The 16,565-nt window shown below is 56.0% G+C and overlaps 1 protein-coding gene across 1 annotated transcript in view; it reads right to left on the reverse strand.

Moving 5' to 3' along the window:
• Positions 1 to 16,565, reverse strand: part of HS6ST1 (heparan sulfate 6-O-sulfotransferase 1) — a 37,795-nt gene that overhangs the window by 8,222 nt on the left and 13,008 nt on the right. The window lies entirely within an intron of this gene.

A 16,565-nucleotide genomic window follows, 5' to 3' on the forward strand; every position in this document is an offset into this window, starting at 1 on the left:
CACACACTGGGACTGGAGGGGTGATGTGGAAGCCCACCCACATCTCTCCCCTCGAAGCCGTCAGCACACAGTCCGCTGGCAGCAGCAGGATGCAGCAGGAGGCCCCCCCAGAGGAACCTCCTCTGCAGCTCTGTGCTCATCCACCTGTGCCATCCCCACGGTCTTTGTTCCCTTCCCTCTTACCGTAACAGACTGGCTGCTCTTGGGAGGTAGGCCTACATACTCCAGCCCAGGCAGTGCCCTGACAGGTGTTGAGATGACCCATGTCCCCTGGCCTGCACAAGCAAGGAAATTCTACTGAGATGGCTCCTCCACTGCCCACAGTGCACTAGGCAGGGGCAAGGGTGTGTTGGCCTCAGGGGGTGGCTAACCTTGGGTGAGGGTGCACATGGGGCCTGTGCAGCCACCTGGGACTGGACTACTAAGCACAGGGAAGGGGTGTCATGCTCTCAGCCCCTCTGCCTCCGACACTGACGCTGGACACAAAACTCAGTGGGCTGGGTGGCTGTCACCAGGGAACTGGGAGGATTCACAGTGGGAATGACCATGGTCAGGTGGAGGGAAATGGAGGAAGCAGGCCCTAGCGCTCAGAAGGCCCCAAGGCATGCCATCAATGGTCAGCAAAGGACATCAACAGGCAGTGCCCTGAGCCTCTCACAGCAGTGATAGCATCCATGGCCGTTCAGGTTCCTGGGTGCCAGGCACAGCTGAGTGGCAGGCATTTCTCCACTTCCCAGAGGATGAGCTGGCTTCTAGGTGGGTATGGCTCTTAGGTACCCAGTTTTTAAGGGCTCTGGGCTGGGACCAACAAGAACAGTAGAAGGTGAGGAATGGAGAGAGGGCTGCAGGCACCACTCCCGAATGAGCAGGGTTAGGGGAACATCCGGGAGATGTGGGGACACAGCCTTTTGTGACTGGAGAAGGGAGCAGTGGTGGTTCAAGCTGTGGGCAGGGCCAGACCGAGAAAGGTTTCATTCATTTTACAGAAAAGCCTAGATGGGTAATGGCACAGGGTGCAAAATGTATAAGGAGTTCAAAGATAAAATATGGGACTTTAATGCGGTGAAATAGCTCCCATCTGCAGGAGCTGCAGCCACTCGACAGCCCCCGGGACGCTGGCCGTGCCGCACTCTGCGTGACTGTGCCTGGCTTAAAGCTCTCTCTGGCTTTGGCTGCTCTGCATTCTTGTGTGCACTGGATTTGTGCAGCCCACAATCATTTAAAATCCTAGTGGACAAGGAATATGTTTTGTTTGTGGGTCCAAACATCACTGTCAGGGCATCGCCAGACCTAAGGTTTTAAGTCTGTGTTCTCACTGGGCGGCTCTAGCAGTGGCCCAGGAGCCCTGCCCCACCAGCAATACACACTGCCAACCTCTGGGAGAATTCTGCCAGATACAGCAGGGAGCTTTGCGCTCCATCCTTGGCAGGGTGGGGGGCAAGTGGGGAAAGCTAAGAGGTAACTGAGCCATGGAGGCTGGGCAGAGGCAAGGAGCCCTGGGCAGATACAGAAAACTGAGCCTGACCTCACCTCTCTGCCTCAGGGCTCAGCTCCTGCCTTGGGGTCCGCGGTCCCCTGCAGTCCGACTCACCCCCTCCTCCTTCACAGGAGTGCTGGCTGTATAAGGAAAGGTACAGCCCTGCTCTCCTGCAGCATCTGGAAAGGCAGGAGATGTGGACAGGAAACACCCAGATAAGTAAGTGCCAGGAGGAAGAGGTCAGGATTCAGGGTCAGGCAGGGCCTCTGAGGTGTGATATCTGAGCTGAGATCTGAAGGAGAGAGAGGAGCAGGCCTGGTACAAAGCAGTGGGGGGAGGGGTTCCTGAAAAACCCCTGAAAAAGCAGAGGGTGAAGAGGGAGAGGCACCAGACACAGACTGCACTTCATCTAGGTGAAAGGAAAGGGCTTGTAGTTCGAGGAAGGAAAGGACATTGTTAGTAAACATGGGAAAAACAAGATTTCTGTCCTTGTTTCAGAATTCCAAGTTACTGCCCTGGCCGGTGCGGCTCAGTGGCCTGGGTGTCATCCCAGGTACCAAAAGGTTGCTCGTTTGATTCCTGGTCAGGAAACATGGCCAGGTTGTGGGAACAATTCCCAGTAGGGGGTGTGCAGGAGGCGGCTGATTGATATTTCGCTCAGACATCCAGGTTTCTCTCTCCACCTCTCCAAAAAAAAAAAATCTTAAAAACAAATTCAAAGTTTTTGAAAAACAAATTTTATTAGTTTAGGCTTAGGAACTACCTCAGCAGCCCTCTTCCCTGTCCCCTGACAATATCTATGGATCTGCAGGCAGATGAAAACCTTCCCTTGATTTACAAGTAAGGTTACAGAATTTTAGGAAAACAGCAGGCAACCACCCCTCTGGCTCCCTCACAGACTCCAGGCACCACCTGGGCCCCTGCTCCTCCGGGTGCGGCAGAAGGGTCCCCAAGGCAGCTGACCCCTTTGAGTGTATTCCAGGGGCCTGAAGCCCCGCTTTTCTCCTTAGGGCAAGTGACCAGGAAGTGGGGCTCCATGTTTGTGAGAAGCCCAAGTTTCCCCCCCCCCAACCCCCCCAGACCTTCATGATCCCATCAGACCTTCACAAGGCCCCCAGGAGATGCATGGGCAGGGGGTGACTTAACCATTAGATTGACATGCACTGTGGGTGCTGTACAGGCCACACCCCTGCAGAGACACAGATGGAAGGGAAGACCAGGGCTGGATGCCATTAGGGGCAGAGCATTTGGACATGGCTACAGCCTGGCCCTGGTGGGCCTCCTGCCAGGTCCACCCTCCTGGCTCCAAGCTGTGTGCTGGTCACTTTCCATTCTTGACCAGGGGTGACCCTGTCCTGCAAGAGCATCTCAGTGGAGCATCTAGGATCTGTTGCTTCGGATGCTCTGCCCAGGACGGTACAGGTGAAGCCACCTTCTCCAGAGATCCACTTCATTTCCCAGCTGTGTGCATGGTGACATCCTCTCCAAATGAGCAAAGGCCTTGCTGATGGCTTCCTGGAGACCTGCCTGCTGTCCTCACACCTACCGCGGCGAGGCTCAGCCCAAGACCTGCACTTCCCACCCAGTGCCAGAAGTGGTGCTCTGCCAGGGACTTCCAAGAGCAGTTGAGAGTGAGAAGACCTCCTCACACCCCCTTCTCTGCCCTCTGACTCAACCAAGCTCCTGCCTCCTGCTCTGGGCTAAGTGGGCACTGTTCAGGAGGTGAACCCAGCCAGGCCTGGAGGGCCTCACAGCACTGCTCACCTGTGCACAATGGCTGCCCACTCATATTTCACACCTGCCTGCCTGGCACTTTCTGGCTCCTGAGACCTGGAAAGAGACTTCACTTCCATCTGAACACACTTCCTGCTCAGGGTAAAAGGAAGGGGCTGTGCCATGCTGCTTCCCTGGGTGGGGTCTTGTGCTTGTTGACTTGGCAAAGACCTGCCTCTGGAGCCCTGGCTTCTGCTTGTCATCAGCTTGAATCCTGGGCCAAGACTGCTCAGGCTCACTCCTGCTTCCAGGCCACATCCTCACAGCCTATAGCTGCAGACTGGCCATGGCCTCCAGGGCTCAAGGAAGGAGGTGGGAACCTATGCGTGAGGCCCCAGGCAGTTTTGGGCCTGCCAGAGCATGGAGCCCCCTACCGGCTTGACCTCTGGGTCTCTGTGCCACAGACATGGCCTATTTGCAGTGAGGACTGAGCCCTGGAGGCCCACGCAGCACGACGCAGCTTGTGGACACTGTCCCAGCCGGGCGCTCAGCAGCTCAGGGGCGCACGACCCGACCATTCCGCCCAGCGACTCCATGGCAACCTGGACACACAGCGCTCTGGGACCGTGCAGCGACACAGGAGCACACTCACATGTGCACAATGAGCAAAAGCACATTGAGCTCGTGTCCAAACCGACCCCGTTCTTGGAAACTCATGAACTGGGCAGAAACACAGCACATGCCAGACATCTTCAGAGGGGACTTGCTCCTGGGCCTGGAGCCCCAGAGCTCTGCTTTTGTTTTGTATTTTTCCAATTTTATATAACCAAACATGTATTACAAAACAAAAAGACAAAAGGATCAAAAGCCCTTTATGTGCCTGCTCTAACCCGATTTTCTCACAGGAGGTGTGGAGTCAGCCTGGGAGGCCCTGGACCTCCCCAGAGGCTGCTGCTCAAATGTCTCCAAAGCGACAAGACCACCAGTTACCTGCTTGTTGGGGGTAAGGAGAGTCTGGTCTGACGACCACTGGGGGCAACCCTGGTACACCCTCCAAGCTCAACCTGCTGACCCCACAGCTTGTGGCTGGCTCCACGCCCCACAACACCCCTCCTCCCAGGGTCCCAAGCAAATCCTCTGGCTTTCTCCCACATGGCCCCACATGGCTGGCTCCACAGAACCTTGGAACAGGGAGGAGGGGCTGACACCCACCCCTCCCAGGCACAGGCACCAGCCTGAACAAACACAGGGGGCTAGGGAATGGTGGCCTCACGTCCTCTTTGAACATAAACTATTTTTCTGCAGACAGAGAAACTCAAGAGACTAAACAGCACACTTCACACAGAGGCCATTCGATGCCCAAATTAACTGCTGTGTCCACCCACTTTCTCATGCCCCGTGGAACTTGCTGACCCAGCACAGCTCTCCTGGGGGGCACAACCACCTGACTGATGAACTAGCTGGGAGAGCAGTCACCTCAGCAATGACCACTGGTCCTGGGGGCTGGAAAAAACAGACCTTTCCAGAACCAGGGATCCCCAGGCCCTTCTGGGGGTCCCTCTTGATCATCAAGTGCTTCTGTGGTTGGGGTCGGAGAAGAGGGGCCCAGGCTTAATGTGGAGTTTGGGGCCTAGCAGGCATTCACTAACTTTAGCCCCAACAACGTTGAGGTGGGTGCCACAGTTAGACACCCTCTGCAGATCAGCAAACTGCGGCACAAGATCCTTCCTTAGCCGAAACCTCCCAGTTATCAGGGGCACCCATGCCTGCTGTTTGCCCACCACTGATAGACCCCAGACATAGGGTCTGAGAGAAGCTGGGGTGGGGTGCCCACAGGGATTTAGCAAGCTGCTGTCAGCATCAGGAGACAGGCCTCCCAGCCTGCCACAGGCTCTGCCATGTAGAAAATGCATGGCCCTGACAGGTAACCTGAGGAACGTCTTTAGCTTTTGTTCTCTCACTGCACAACACGCATATCCTGCCTCCTAGAGTCCAGAGCACAGCACCCCACACAAGGGGGCCCATCCCAGGGACTCCCAGCCCAGCCATGAGGGAACAAGAGGAGGCCACTCGAGAAGGGAAACAGCCAGAATGGACTCACCTGCTCTTGACAACCATGGGCAGGGGGCACAAGGAGGCAGAGAGAGAGAGGGATAGAGAGAGAGAGAGAGAGAGTCAAATATAAAAACATAAGTAGCCTTATAACCTTAAAAGAAGTCAAAGGTAGTAGTAATCTTCCTACAAGTATTAAAGTATTGTGGAACGCCTGCAGCCTAATTTCAAATAGTTCTGCAGAAAAGGAAAAAAAGGCACAAGTACGTATAAACCCAGATATACCCAGATGTGCAGGGAGCAAGAGCTACACAAATAGGCGCGTGCGTCAGGATGGCCAAAGCTGACCTTAGTGCACCCAGTGAGAGGTCTAAGGTGTCCTTTCTAAATTAAGTCTACTGGATGCCGTGGGTTGGCAGGACGATGCACGTTTCAGGTGCGCATCTCTATGATGCATGACCTATACTGCACTGTGCGCCCACCGCCCAGTCAGGCCACCTCCCGGCACCTAAGGCTCTACTATTTCAACCACTTTGTGGGTTTGACATTTTAAAAAGTGTGTATGGGGGGTGGTGTAGGAGGATTCCTACTAAGAAAATGCCAAGCTATTTCTACCAAATTTTAAAAGAACAAATTATCCAACTTTTTGCAAACTCTTCTAGACAATAGTAAAGAAATGCCACCCCCAATTCATCCTGTGAGGCCAACATAATCCCAATACCAAAATCATACAAACATACGAGAAGCCAGGTTACTCCAGGAATGCAAGGATGGCTTAATATGAGACAATCCATCCAGGCGATTCTTCACATCAACAGTTACAGCTCTCAACAGGTGAGTACGGAGCACGTGCTAAAATTACAGTCATGACCAAAACTCTCCTTAAGCAGGAACAGAAGGGAATTCCCTTAGCCTGATGAAAGCATCTCAAATAACCTGGAACCAGCACTGTCCACACAAGGAAGAGTCGGGTGCATCTGCTCTCCAGAGCCCAGCTTGCCTGGGAAGGAGAGCGCTGGTTGGGGGAGGCTGCCTCGGCATCAGTGAGAGGAACGGACTGGACAGGACAAGCAGGGGGAGGTGGCCAGTGGAGCAGGGCAGAGCAAGCCCCAGCCCTCCGCACTGTGACAGGGCCCGGCCTGGGTGAAGGGTGGGACGTGCTGACTGCCCAGGCCTGTCCTGTGAGTCAGCCCTGCCGAACACTGGCTCGGACAGGCTCTGAGATGGTGGGTGGGTCGGAGGCTCCTGGCCCATCTTTCTACCACTCAGGCACCCACACCACACGTAGACAAGGAAGCAGTGGGCTCGGCCCCACACCAGCCTGGACACAGGAACAGCCGGTGCGCACGCCTTGTACTAGAGGCAAAGTGTGTTCTGTGCCCAGGAGTTCAGGTGCCTTGCTTCCCAGACCCTGGTGAGGGTGTCACAGGGAGGATGATGTAGGGTCTGGGTCTGCTACCCTGCTCTGGAGACAACGACAGTGTAATGGGAACCACTGGGCACGAGGCGGGAGACACCTTGTGGATGGGCGGAGGTAGAACAGAGCTCTCCTGGCTGTGGGCACCCCGCAGAGCGGGGCTGTCTGTCAGGGGTGGGGCCAGTGGTGTCCTGAAGCAGAGGGGGCAGCATCGGAGGAAGGAAGTAGGGCCCCAGATTCACGGGCTCTGAGTGCTGCAGGTCAGGGCACGTGGTGCAAGGTGGGGGCAGTGACTCACTGGGCACAAGGGGGAAGGAAGCTCAGGGGAGGGTGGGTACCGTCAGCTGACAGGCTCCAGATGGAAAGGGCTTGACTCACACAGGAGGGAGCCTCCTGGAGATGCAGGAGATTCTAAAAAGGGTAGCTTGAGGGAGGAGGGCTGTGGCTGGGTCCCTCTGCCTGTCAGGGGACACCCCTTAGCACAGCCAGGCCTAGAGAGCAGGGCACCCTGGGCCCTGTCTGTGGAGCACCAAACGCCTCAGGGTGCCCACGGGCAAGACCAAGGTACCTCAGCACAGGGTCACCCTCCACAGAGGACGGCCTCCATTATACCTCCCCCAGCCACACACAGTCACATTGAGGTTCCCACCTGGACACCTCTGTCTGCTCAAGCTTCAGGTGGGCAAAGTCCATGGCCAAGGCCTGCCTTAGGCTCCTGGCGGCCCAGCTGCTGGGAGCTCAGAGTGGGTCCCTGCTTTGGTGACTCCTCCACCTGGCACAGCTGGAACTGGGCCTGCCCCAGCTCAGCCCTCCCAACACTCCTGAGGGGCGCACAGGGTCCTGCTAGTTATCTGAAGACACATGCCCTTTCAGGACCAAGGTCCCAGACTGTGCCATAGGTGCCCACCCAGCCCCATGTCACTGCCTCAGGAGCAAGGGCTGACAGTCGGGGGGAACCCTATACCTGCTGCCACTGGGTGTGACCACTGGGGCCCTCTGCATGCCCCATCCCAGGCACCAGGACTGACAGTGGACACACACTTCAAACCTCACAAGGGTAAGAACTTGGCCCACGCTGCCTGGAGGGCTGGCCAGGGCAGGGGCCTCCAGCACTCTGGGGCACCACTGTGGCCCTGTGTGTGTCTGGGGTTCTGCTGCTGAGCAAGGGCCTTGGACACAAAGGCCTGGTATTGTCCCCAAGATGACACTGATCCTGGTGGGAATGAGGAAATGGGGACATGGAGGCTTCAGGCCCACAGGTAGTAACAGCTGAGCCACGAATAACACTCTGCCTGCAGACCAGAGCCCCATGTGCAGGGGAGGGGCACTAAGCCCATTACAGCCCAAGACCCAGGGGCCTCCAGAGGCACAAATGACCTTGGGCAGGGATTCCGGAGGTCTCAAGGGCTTGACAGGCACTCCCAGCCTGGGCTTGAAATGCACTCCCAGCCTCCTCTAGCCCAAGCTGTTCGAGGATCACAGGCAAAGACAGGCAGAAAGGACATCGAGGCGCCCGGCACCTGGTGCCCATGCATGCACAGCCTCAGGCTACCAGTGAAGGAAAGCAAGTGACACACCTGAGCACAGATACAGCTGCCTCCTGACTGCCCAAGGGATTGAGGAATGAACACCCACCCTCGGAGGGGCTGGGAGGCTGCAGGAGGTAGTGCTCTATGAGCAGGTGTCTGTGGCCACCATAAGGCCCAATTAGTCCCATGGTTGGCCTCAGACCATGATGAGCCCAGCAGAAGCTGAAGTGGCCATAAGGGAAATCCCAGGGCTGCGACCTGGCCCCAATTAGGGGTTCACACTGAGACCACTGCAGGGACAAGTGCACTGTGAAGGTGCCACACCTTTGCTTAGCACTTAAGCCAGTGGTCTTGGTCTCCATGCCTCCTGAGGGCAGGGAATGCCCACTCCTCTCTGCACCTGCCTAGACGGTCTGCTAGACACCTGTCACTAACTCCACAGAGTGCTCCTGGCCCCTGCCTTTCCCACTCCCAGGCCCATGGAGTCTGAATCTGGTCCTGCCAGACTCCCGCGGCCCCGACACTTCTGCTCTGCAATTCTCTCCTGCTCTAGTCAGGAAGACACGGGAGAAACCGAAACCCAATGCATGCCTGGTAGGAATGTAAAATAGGACGGTGGTTCCTCAAAAAATTAAACATGACTATCACACAATCCAGAAAGTCTTTTATTATTATTTTTTAATCCTCACCTGAGGGTATTTTTTCCATTGCTTTTCAGAGAGAGGGGAAGGGAGAAGGAGAGAGAGAGATAAACACTGATGTGAGAGACACATCCACTGGTTGCCTCCTGTTCTTGCCTGGACGGGGGCGAACCTGCAACCAAGGTATGTGCCGTTGGGTGAACTGAACCCAGAAGACACAAAAGAACTGCAAGCAGGGGCCTGCACAGGTATTCGTGTGCTGATGTTCAAGCTGCATCACTCACAACAGCGAGAGGCGGAAGCAAACCAGGGGTCCATCCATGGATGAATGGGCAAACGAAATATACAGTGACAATGAAATGTTACTCAGCCTCAGAGAAAACTAAGTACTGACATCTTTATACAAATCTTGAAGGCATTACGGTAAGTGAAATATGCCAGTCACAAAAGCCAAATACTGTAGGACTCCAATCACAGGAGGCACCGGAGTCGTCAGTCAGAGAGCAGCGGGTGGGGGGGCTGGGAGGAACACACGGACTTGGCGTTTGATGGGTAGAGTCTCAGTTTGGGACGATGGAAACGTTCTGGAGATGGGTGGTTTGTTCCACAACAATGTGAATGGACTAATGTCACTGACCCGTGCACTTGAAAATGGTTAAATGGTGGCAAGTTTTGTTATTTATATAGTCCCACAGTTTTTAAAAAGGATCTTCTACCATGGAGCCAGGAAAGAAGGTCCTTCTTTGGGTACAGTCACACCAACAAACCTTCAGTGACAGGGTGGCAAATGGAGTCTACCCAGTCTAAACCTGCCCCCACACACATGGGCAGGGTCCCTCCTCAGCATTCTCAGAGAATGATGGAACCAATGAGAAGACCTTGGGCCGGGCAGAAAGGTATGTAAACATGGCCTAGGAGTCAGGGGTGACCTGAACAAGGGCCCCATTTCTGTTCTTCTGTTGGACACAGCAGGGGCTCAGCCAGCAGCCCCCTCCTTGCCCCCCTGTATCGTGCCTCACCCCACGCTGATTTGGTGACCCCCAGCCCTATGGAGACCTCACACCTCCAATAGCCCATTAGGTGATGCTGTGCCCTTAGTCTCCAAATGAACAAACTGGGTCTCCGAGAGGTTGTAGTCTTGCCCTAGGCCACAGGACCACCAGTGGGAGAAAGTTCTAGGCCTTAATCTGCCCCTCCTGCTGCTCTCAACAAACTGCAAGTAGTCAATACAAACTGTGAATTAAATCTAGAGTGACGTAAATGACTGGCCACCCTTTAGGGCTCCAATGATCTCAAATTTGTCACATGAGGGTGGATAGGACAGACAGTGGGCAGTGCTCTCTTCACCAGGGCCCCTTACCTGGGCACTAGATAATCCAGCAGGCTGGACTTCCCACCCCAGGTGAGTTGGAGAGACCAACACCAGCCCCATTTAACAGATGAGGAAACTAAGGCACATAAGTCATTTTTTTCTCCCCCCCATTGATTTTTAGAGAGAGGGGAGGGAGGGAGAGGGAGAGAGACTGATAGAAACATCTACATAAGAGAGACACATCGATTGGTTGCCTCCCACCCGTACACCAATCAGGGCTGAGGATTGAACCTACAACCCAGGTAACGTGTCCTTGACTGGGAGTCGAACCTAAGACCCTTTGGTGCGTGGGCCGACACGAACCAGGCAGCATAGGCTATTTGCCCAAGGTCACACCGGTGACTACAGTGGGGCCTGAGCTGGACTCTGTCTCTAAAATTCATGACCTATTCAGCCGAGTTAGGACCCACAGGTGAATTGTGGTGGCCCAAGCCTGTCTTGAAATCCCAGCTGGTGATGGGACAGAGGCTAACAGAGTGGGGGCTATGGTAGAAAGTTCATAGCCCCTCACCCACTCCCGCCCTACACACATTGTCCACCTGCAGGCAGAGGCTGGGGCTCTGAAGTGCTGGCAGGACGTCTGCAGCGGACACTAGTGTCCAGCCCCATCCTGCCACACCTGACACCTAGGCCCAAGCCCTGCCTGCAAGAGCTGTGCTGGCTCTGCTGACTTCACAGGTTCCCTCTTTCTACACTTGTGCAAAATTTCACACACAAGCCGGGAGGAAGGGGGGCCCACGTGCATGCCACACACTCCCACGCTACCTGGGCCCCTCAGTGGAGGTGTCTCGTCACTCTGTGGGGCCATGCCAAGGACAAGCCACTGCAGGACTAGCTCGCTCTCCAGAGCAGCACTGCCCTGCCCCTGCCTGAGCTCTGTCCTCCCTTCCTGTGGGAGACCTACCTCCATGTCTTGGCGTGGTGAGGAGACTTGATGGTAGACACCCACTGCCAGGCCTGCTTGAGAAACGAGAACTATTTACTGCCGTTGCCATTAGCCAGGCCCTTTCTCCTGGGCGGGCAGGAGGGAGCCCCGAGGTCCAGCTGTCTGGAGTCCCGTGACAGCCTCCAGCAAAGCCTAGCACCAGCGCTCCCACCTGTGTGGACAGGGGACTCAAGGGGCCACAGGCTGGCTCCAGGCTGCCCTCTCCCTGATTCTGCAGCAACAGAAAATTTTCCTGGAAAACACATTTCTCTCATAACCAGAGAGGCAGGGACAGAGTGTGGCCCAGCCATGCAGTGAAACTTGCTTAGCTCTTAAAGGGGGATGACAGAAGGGAACTTCAAATGGGAGGAAGGGTTCTAAAGGGCCAACCACTTGTAAGGAAAAGGTCACCACTGGGTGCTTCTGCAGGCTTTGGTCAGTCTGCGAAGGCCCCAGTCCCTCACCCTCTGGGAGCGGGGGCCAGTGTTCCTAAGGCGCACATGGAGTCCATTCCTGGCCTGAGGCTACTGCTCTGTGGTAGTCTGTGCTTAGTGGTGACAGGAAGCACCGATCACAAACTGGACAAGGGTCTGTGCCACGTGGTCAGCCCAGGAGAGGCCACGGCCACTCCCCCAGCAACAGCTGCCTGTTCCCTTGTTCCCTCCTATCCAGGTGGCGGGCATGGCTGGCTATGGAGGGTGGGAGGGGCTGGAAGCCCGGTGGATACCCAGTGGTCATCAGCCTGTGCAATCTGTGCACAGGATAGAGGTGGAGGTGCTTGTCCCAACCTTGGGGACACTGTGTGCAGGTTTGAGGCCTGTGGCTTCACCCACTGGAGCCTGGCCATCTTGGGATCCCTGATACCTGTGGAAACCATGGCTGAGCTTATCCTCAGGGCTAGCCTAAGTCACCTGTTCTTCTACCAGCCCACATGGTCAGGAGCCAATAAGCAGTTGGAGACAACATGCTGTCCTGTGTCTCCCCTGCCAGAACCACTCAGGAACTAGTTCAGCTAGGGGGCAGAGGGCAGGCCTTCCACGGTGTCTACCGGGTCCTCTCCCTGAATACAGTCAAGTCCCATCAGAAAACAGTTCTGCTTGAGCCACCAAGCCAGCCCTATCCCTCAGGAACACCTGCCAGAGCCTGGAAATGAGCTGGGCATTAGGAGTAACCTGAGGGCTGCCTCCGCCTGACCCTTCACCACGCAGTGTAGCCACAGTGAGAAGGCTTTCAGCCAGGCCTTAGAGAGGTGCAGCAAGAAGAGGGTGTCTGCTTCCAGGCCCCAGTATTCCCTGGCTGGTTCCTGAGCAACAACAGTCCTACTGTTACAGGAAGAACTGAAGATAAATATTTAAAAAATAGTGTTCAATAGTGTTCAGGTCTAGCCCTGAATTTTCCATAGCCCTGAGCTTCCCTCTGTTACAAGTGGGACAGACTGGGCGGGCTCTGGGTGACACCTTACCTGGCCCAGAATGCTGGCTGCTTTCTTGCAACTGCCTTCTCTCATTAAATGGCTGTTCCTTGGGGTAGGACCAAGGGCCCATATGAGCACTGACCCCTCTCTGAGGACTGGTTCCAGAAAGAAAACTGCCAAGTGGCCCCAGCCAGGGGTGTGGTATTGCAGACGAGGCTCCAGACCTCTCTGAGACAAGAGAACAGTGGGGCTCCCTCACAGTGTACCTGGGTCATGCCTGTGCCCAGGCCCACTGGTCCCTGCAGGCTAGGGTTGCATTGCCAGTAGAGGCCAGCTGAGTAGGGGTCTGGGGCGCCACCAGACCGAGGCAGAGCGAGATGTGTGTGAAGGGACTCTGACCTCATATCATTTGGAGAAAACCAGCATCTGGCCTGGCAGGTGGACAGTGGAAGTATCATCAGATGTATTAGGGGCCCTCATACTGCCCCTATGAACTCAAGGGGCCACAAGCACAACCCAAGGGAGGTGCCAAGACCCCTGGGTCCTCCCAAACCTGAGATGCCCATCAGACACAGCTGGGGAGCCCTGGCAGGCAGCGTGGGGCTGGATCCCATGTCAGTGTCCCTCTCAAGACTGCATGGAATGAGGGCTCCGAGAATCTGTTAAATTAAAAAGACACAAAAGACTCCATGACAGAGCTCAGGCTGGTGTTCCTGTGTTATCTCAGCAGGCAACAGTCACTGAATGGCCCACTCGGTGAGGCTCCTATGCCAGTGGACGATGTGGCCTGGCCAGGGCTCAAAGCTGGGTGGGCTGGGGAAGACAGTGACCAATGCCTACGCACAGGTGTCAGCCATCACCCCAGGCTCTGGGGTAACCCACTGACATTGAAAAAGTGTTTCCTCTGGAAATGACCTGGGACAGCTCCCGGGGCAGGCTGAACAGACGGACACTGTCCAGCAGGAGGTGGCAGGGCAAGATGCCACCCTACCCCGCCTCCACATTTGGGGCACTCTGTGAGACCTGTGCTATTAACCCCACTGGGACTATGTGGCTACCCCCATGCCAAGTACTACCTCGGGCCACCTCTGGCTGGCCAGCAGAGGGACACAGTAACTAGACGGCAGGGCTCAGGCTGGGGCTTGGAGAACGACCAAGAGGGACTAAAGGGGCCTGCTCAGCCTTGCTGTGCCAAGCAAGTCACACCTCCCCAGCCAGGGGCTCCTTGGTATACAGGGAGCCCTGCCAACTCAGCTCTTCTGTGACCCAGAGAGGGCCTTATGGGAAGTGCTGGCCCTCAGATGAGTGTGTGTTGAGTGAGGGAGCCCAGGTGCTGTGTGTGCTGTGGTGAGGGAGGGAGCCCGGGTGCTGTGGGTGCTGTGGTAAGGGAGGGAGACCCTGCCTCTCAAGTCCTGCGTGCATCAGACAGGTAAAGTTAGGGATACTTGAGGCCAAAGGGGCCCGTGATGTGGAATAAGCCAGAACAAAGATGCCTCAGGCTGCCAGGGCCTCCTAAACACTTATATTCTGGGATTCTGCCCGCCTGATGTGCATTCTGTGAGCCCTGCCTGACATCTTTCAACCAGCTGCTGCCTGAGGACAGGTCTGCTCCTGCTCTACCCACATGCCCATCACACCCCTCAGCCACCTGACCGAAACCTGACCGCCTTTTACTTGATAAAAATAGTGTTTCCCGCTGGGCACACTGCCAGCCCAGCTTCCAGGAAAGCAAAGAAACACACTTCCTCACAAAGCTCAGCTTCCTGACCACCGATGCCTGATGTTAAAGCAGGACGCAGTGGCCTCGGCCCTTCATGGGGCTCAGACGCTCAGATGGTGAGCTGTGTGAGCAAACAAACTGGCAGACCTGCCTGCATGCCACCAGGGAACAGAGAGGAGGAGGACCTGTCCCTGGAGCTCCAGTCTCCCCTCTTTGGGATGAGGGGCCCTGGGGCAAGAAGGGCTATGGCAAGGCTTTGAGGCTGGACAGGGGAGGCCTTGGTTTTCCAGACAGGGCAGGCCCTGATTCTCAGGCAGGCTGTGGCCCATTTGCTCCTTGGCTCTGTGCCTGCCCGGGCAGAATCTCTCCTCACAGGTGACATCAGAAGCTTCCCAATCCCTGGGAGGCCATGTGCTCTGCCTTCCCCCTTCCACCTGTCTTCATCCTCTTGGGGGAGCAACACTCAGATCAAATGACTGAGCTGTTCCCAGCAGGTGACAGTTCACTCAGCTGGGCCTCAAGGAGGGTGAGTTGGGCGTTTGGGGACCTCCATCTAGGTCCACTGGGAAAGCTCATCACTAAGGCAGCCCTGCTGCCCTCCGTCAGGCAGGCAGTGTGGTGGGCTGCTGCCTGGCTCCCCCCTTCCTTGGTGGGACGCCACCTGCTCGTCACTGGGGCCACAGGCCTGATGTGAACCCCAGCTCTGATACGTGTGACCTTGGGTAACGTTATTTAGGCCCTCTAAGCCTCAGTTTCCTCACCTGCACTGTAGGGCCCCAAATGTGAGTTAAGAACAAGGGAGGCCTGGCACTGAGTGAGCTGGTAGTCACTCCAGCTACTCTATGCTCCAGACTGTGCCCTCGGGGCAAGCAGCCTGTTCCACACTCCCCTGCACAGCGCAGGCCCTTCCCCAGCCCCTCCTCAGGTCAGCTGTGCTCGGGCTGGAGGACTACCTCCTGCAGCTGCAAAGCTTTCCCTGACAAAAACATGACTCAGGATTCCAGGGAAAATGCCATACTACACCCCAAACCCTATCCTCCCTGCTCCAGGATGACACCCACTGGACTCTGGCTATGCCGATTAACTGTAAAACCTCAATGCTGGAAGGTCTTCACCTCCCGAGGACACTGATGTTCCACAGAGGGAAGTTTATACCCCAGCCTTTGGAGCTCGGAGCTCAGAGGGGCGATGCTCACCCACCACCCTCATGCAGCAAACATCGCCTGTGCTGGTCCCTGAGGTTCTGTTTGCCACCTAAATCTCCATGGACAGTGATTTACAGGCCACCACTCCCAGGCCAGTGTGGAAAGTGGTCTAAGAGCCAATGGTGCAAATACAGGGCTGGGGCCAAGTAGAGATGGGTGCAGGTGCATCCAAGGCTGCTGGGAGGATGATGGAGCCCTGCCTTCATGCTTCCCTCTGGGAGGGGGCAGGAAGCTCCTTCCATAAAGAAGGGTCACGCAGGGGCAGCCCTGGGGTGTGGAGATGGAGACAGGGGACCCCAACAAACCAGGGCTGATGGGCGTCAGATGCCAGGCAGGAGGCCTACCCACTTCTCTGGCCTTCTGGCTTGGCCTCAGTGGCTGCTGCCTGGGGCACTGCTGTAGGGAAGATGGCTGGTCAGCCAGCCATCTGTCTACCCAGGCAGCTTTCCAGGCCTCTGGCTGAGCCCCCACTACACAGGGTTCCCAGAACAGTTCAGAGGTCAGCAGATCCCCTCCTCTCCATTCGCTGCATGTGTACTTTGGTGCTGCTGGCTAGAGGGCAGGGAGCGCTGGCCCTCCATCCCTTTGGGTGCAAATGCTCAAACCCCATGCAGTGTGGAGAGGCAGTCGGGAAGAGCTTGGTAGTACATCATTGCGGAGCTTGGTACTAGGACACATAGGGGGACAAACCACCCCTCTGGGGGGTAGGGGGAGAGCAGCCCAGAGACACTAACAATAGCCAGTAACCAAACAGGATGCCCATCTCACCCCACCATGGGAAAAATGTGCTAAGACCATGGCTACTGGCCTGGGAAAATGACTACCTCTGACTGACTAAATGGTGGGGAACCGCAGACGGGGGGGGGGGCTGGGGGCTGGGAGGAGCCAGTAGAGCTGAGAACAGACCACCCACTTTCTGACCCACAGCTAGGGAGGAGGGGGGCAAGCCTAGTCACCCTCACCGGGTCTGTAAAATACTCCCATTGGCTATCAAAACAAAGCACAGGAGAAAAACTATGTGTCTAGACAAAGTCGACGTTAAACCCAGCAGTCAATGAATTAAACATGCATGTCATTGACCAACATGGATCAATCTCAAC

The sequence above is a fragment of the Miniopterus natalensis genome, chromosome 8 (assembly GCF_054644295.1).
Source record: "Miniopterus natalensis isolate mMinNat1 chromosome 8, mMinNat1.hap1, whole genome shotgun sequence".
Lineage (NCBI taxonomy): Eukaryota > Metazoa > Chordata > Mammalia > Chiroptera > Miniopteridae > Miniopterus > Miniopterus natalensis.